Below are 5,538 nucleotides of genomic sequence, written 5' to 3'. Positions count from 1 at the left end.
TTCTGCGGGTTTCAAACAAGGACTTGGGGAATACTGAGGAAAAACTAAGGAGCTGGGAAAAACTGAGCACAATTAAGGAACCGAGGGCACGAAAATAGAAATCTCTTTTCACTAAGCCTTTGGATGAAGCCCGGTTTGTTAACTTGAGAGGAGAACTTGTTATTCTTGATCCTAAAAACTTAGATTGAATAACTTCTTGCACTATATTCTTGCATTTATCTTGTTATCTAGCTTAGAGGCACAACACATATAGGGATGGTCATCTTACCATGTCTTGGTATGATGCATACCTATGTGTGCAACATAAATAGACCCAATGTCATTATATGGACCCAAGCATGTCTCTTCGAGGTCTCATGACATTTGTGCTTTCACATAGGGGGAGGAATCCCCCGCCCCTCATTAATCCTCAATTGCAACTTGATTTGACTATATAAGGCTCAATGATCTTATTGCAAAAATCACTTAAAAAAGACTTATGATTCTTGATATATATTTCGAATCATGCCCATTGTTGCTATTTACATCTTGTTTGGATTTTCACTCCAATGGGTATGCCTAGAGAACTTTGTGTTTCCAACCTCATGTCTATGCTCATATCATCATCGTTTATCTATCTATATGTACATGTCATCATCTGAGCATTCATACACATCTACACAAAGAATAGGGGCAAAACGAGGCAAAACGGGACAAAACTGGGCAAAAATAACTGTGGCCGGTCTCTGGCCCGGTCGGACCGGCCTCTGCGCCGGGCCATCCGGCGCCTGGCCCGGTCAAACGGACGGCCGATCGGCCGTGCGGCTGGTTAAGTGGGAGGAAGTTACCCCTTGGGGGATCTTCTTCCTCATTATCCCCCACCTCCATAACCTCCATGGCCACCGCCTACACCATCTCCACCACGTCCTAGGCCCTTCCCTCCACTAGATTCTCTCCAAACTTCACCCAATCGTAGATCGGGTTCTCCCAAGCATCTTCACCAAGGGATTTGGTCTTCCTCAAGCCACATTTGGAGATCTTGGGGATTTTTCCCTCAAGCCCTCTTCAAGTGTTCTCCTTGTTTCCTTGAGCAAAGAGAACGATGTCTTCAGGTAAATCTTCCTTCTATTCCCTCCCCCTCTCGCTTTTCCTCTCCCATTGCACAATTTTGAGGAAATTTGAGAAAAATTAGGGTTAGGGTTAGGGTTAGTAAGTCCTCATGCCATTAGAGTGTCTCACACCACTATACACATTGCTCACTCTATTGCTATAGTATATGTTCAAGTCTATGAGTTTTTGCATGATTTTGTGGTTGAATTTCTGGGCAAACATCACAAATCGACAGAATCCGGTCTACGGCCCGGTCAACCGGCCTCTCAACCAGCCGTTCCTACGTGTGGCCCGGTCGACCGGATGGGCAACCGGATCGTCCGGTCTGTCGTCCGGTTGGACCGGCCTGTGCGCCGGATCGCCCAGTTCTTTGCATAATCTCATCGAAACACTTGAATATATGCTATGCTTTTTGGCCTCCCTATTTTCTGATGACATGTACACTTACCCCACTGCTCTCCTCGCTCTATTTTGCTGATTCACAGATGATTGGAGTGGTGATGACCGTGGCACTCCTGCCAAGAGAGGAAGGCCTGCGGAACCTCCAAGTTGCCGATCTAGCGGCCGCATACCCTCTAAAGCACCTCAGACTACTGCCACTCGCAGCTCCACTTAGGGAAGAACCAAGACAGTTGCCCCTAGGAGGAAAGACAAACAGGCAGCCCAGGAGGATGACCTTACTGAGCAACTACCAACATTTAATGTTGGCACAGTACATGTTGGGGGATGGAGAAGACTTCGAGAGGCCAACCCATATCGCTTTGTGGACTGCACTTACACTCATGGGGATAAGTTTTTCTGGACCAAGACACATCAAGTTCTGTGGGATGAGTACTACAACACCCGTGAGTGCATGAAGAATGGCACCATTGTGATGCCCAAAGTCATCAAGGATGTTCTAACAATGCATGAAGCCACCAAGTATAGCTTTGTGGTTCGGACTTTGAAGCGGATGGGGCTGTTTGATCTCATGTGCTTGACGCCTTCTGATGAGTCCTATTGTCCACTCCTGGTGAGGCAGTTTCATTGCACTGCGTTTTTCCATGATGACGCAGCTCGGACTATGACTTTGATGATAGGCCAAGGGAAATATACTTGCAACTATCTTGACTTCTATGAAGCCATGGGGTTTGGTGCTGGTCATGCTCGTGGTTTCAAGATCCACTCTCAGAACACGTTCACAAAAGGGGACATTGCCTTCTGCTACCCTCCGGAACCCACAGCTGGCCCTCCCACTATCTCCGACATGTACTACTCCTACCTTGTTCTTCCCAAGATATTCCTTGAGAATCTCATCAGCAAGTCCGGAGATACAAGTGAATGTCGTGCATATCATCTGAACTTGATGTACTACTGCCACTCTGAGTGCCAGAAGACCATTGATGGCTGCGATCTCCTCTATTGCGAACTGAGGCGCTCTGTTCGCGAAAGGATGACTCCTAACTATGCTCAGTACGTTCAGGTGCTCATCAACAAGGTTGTGCCAACACCTCTCAATACTCACGGTGAACGGGTCAAGATGGAAGCCGTCAAGATACCTATCCAAGGAGATAAACCGGATGTCCCTTCCATGATGCCTTCTGAGCGCCGGTCTAAGGCAAGTCATGACCCTGCTAGCTCCAGCTCCTCTAGACGCCCACAACATGGTGTCTCACGGTTCCTCTCCAGCTTATGGCAGATGTGCAAAAACACCAATGATGTTGCACATCAGAGTCTTGCTTTGAACCAAGAGACAAGGAGGCGCCAAAATAAGTTCATGGCTGCACGAAATGCCCATGTTCCTCCTCCTGGTCCTGAGATGGAGCTTGTGCATGCTCCTAATTGGGAGATGCCTCCCATTACCGATGAGATGCTTCAGAACTTTGATCCCTCCATGTACACTTTTGGTGGTCCTCCTCCTAGGCATAGAAACAATGCTGATGAAGACGAGGACCAGTATGATGAAGAGGATGCTGATGATGCTGATGATGATGAGGAGGAGGATGATGATGATGAGAATGATGATGCTGATGATGCTGATGATGACTTGTGCAACCAAGGACCCCCTAATCCTAGACTCTACTTATATGCTTAGATCTCTATGTTGAGATGACTATGTTCTATGCTTATATATCTTGATATTCACATGCCCATACCATGATTGTTTCCTAAAGATATTGGGGGAGCTTCTCATATTCCACAAATGGTGCACTTTGCATTCAAACACAAATTCTCCAAGTGCACACATTATGGGGGAGCTGTCTTAATATCTCATATGGAATCAAGGTTTAAAGCTTATCATAATATCTATATGTGACTCTAGCTCGGTTTGTCACCGTATACCAAAAAGGGGGAGATTGTAAGGGTATTTTACCCTTATCCATTATTTTGGTAACTATGACACCGTGCTAGAGTATTTGGACTAATACATGTCTACTAGATGATTCCCAGGTATTAGCCAAAGAGGTATAATGGTGTATCAATGGAACAAGAAGGCAATGGGAGACCCCCCACTTCGATGAAAAAGCAACAAGGTTTTCCAGAGCCTGGCCGGTCAGACCGGCCCTGGCACCGGCCACCCCGGCGCCGACTGGCCTTAGGACTGGTGCCAACCGGGTGGTGTCCAGTAAGGTTGGGCACTGGTACGGTCAGGGCCCGGTCGCCAGCCCGGTTTGGACCGGCCGCTCCGGTCACAGCTCCGGTCGGACCGGACGCCTGACCGGCTGCCCCGGCGCCCAACCAGGCCTGGCGCTTGTGCCAACCGGGCATGTTCCAGTACGCGAAGAAGTTGCTCCGGTCAAGACCCGGTCCCAGCTCCGGTTGAAACCGGCCGGTCCGGTCATAGGCCCGGTCTGACCGGCCCGTGCGCCGGCCCGTCCGGCGCCAAATCTGGTCGACTGGGTTTCTCGAGGAATCTGCTGACGTGGCATGTGAGCAACGGCCAGAATTCAAGAAACACTATAAATACCCCTTCTCCTACCTCTGAAGGGGTAGGCACTACACTACAAGCTGTTCTTGAGCTCTCTCTCTCTCATACTCCATTGCTAGAAACACCAAAAGCCTCAGATCTCCTTCCTACTCCACCCAAACTCAAATCCCTCCGGGGAAACGTTAGAGGAGGACCCGATCTACTGTTCTACCAAGCCAAATCTCATTCCCCTTGTATTCATCAAGAAGCTTGCTCTCTAGGGTTCCTTGGAAACCCTAGGTAGGCAAGAGTGGTCCGGAAGCATCCGGGCTGTGGATTTGCTCCTGACAAGATTGTGAAGGTTTGGAGGCTACCTCAAAGTCTACCACAAGTGAGTGAGCTATTCCTTTGTGGGATAGGCTCCGAAGGATAGGGTGAGCCTTCGTGGCGTGGGGAATCCTTCGTGGGACCTCCACCCCTCCAAACGTGACGTACCTTCTTGCAAAGGAAGGGAACACGGGAATACATCCTCGTCTCCGCATGCTATCGGTTATCTCTAACCGAACTCCTTACTTGTGATATAACTGCCTGTGAGAGCCTTCGTGCTTGAGTTACTTGTATCCTCATATTGGTTGTTTCACCTAGTTTGCATTAGGCTCATCTTTATATTCTGCAAAGCCTAATATTGCAAAGAAAGAATTAAAATGTGTAGAAACCTATTCACCCCCCTCTAGGTTTACCATCTCTGAACTTTCAGCAACCCTTGCACATCTTATGCACATCTCTGATCTACCATATAGTATTCCTACATCCTCCAATTCTTGATCAAATAGATGATCATTTGATACTTTCAAATGAACTCCCTTCAAATAACCCCAGACTCAGGGAGTAATTCAAACCACTCCCATTGACTTCTTATTCGAAGAACAACTTATATTTCATCATGCCCATCTCACTCCTCTACTCATTACCATCCTCACCTTGATCTCTTGAATTGATGATTTATGTCACCATATTCATCATTGGTATTGTATCTGTACTTCCATCACTACCCTTCTAAATCTTGGACTCTTTAGCACTTGTTGGAACCTATTTTCTTTTCATAACACAAGTGGTGTCGTGTGTCTTGCATAGGCACTTGAGTACCATGTGTCTCATCTTGTTTTGAGTAGTTAAAGTCAAAATCTTGTGGTGGCCATCTCCAAAATGGCATGCACATGAAACCTTGTACACCACCATCACCATCACACTCTTCCTCCATCTCTATCTCTTTTATATTTTCATACGCATAATCTATGCCACCATCTTGGCAAGGAATCATGTAGCTCCACCTTGATCAACATACATGGTGGAAGCTCCCTTGTGATGATTTATTTTTGCATGGCACAAAAGGAGCCGATCCTGACTAGCTCTTGTCATGCACAAGCATAATCTCTCCATCTACTCAATTCCTTCTTCCACAAGCATTGCCTCACACCTAACCCAATAAATAAATGGGCAGCCACCCACCTTAGCCAATCAATGAGGAGGCAGCCAACCCCCTCTCCCTCTATAAATGGCCC

This window comes from Lolium perenne, chromosome 4, assembly GCF_019359855.2.
Source record: "Lolium perenne isolate Kyuss_39 chromosome 4, Kyuss_2.0, whole genome shotgun sequence".
Classification (NCBI taxonomy): Eukaryota; Viridiplantae; Streptophyta; class Magnoliopsida; order Poales; family Poaceae; genus Lolium; species Lolium perenne.
This window is presented reverse-complemented; position numbering follows the sequence as displayed.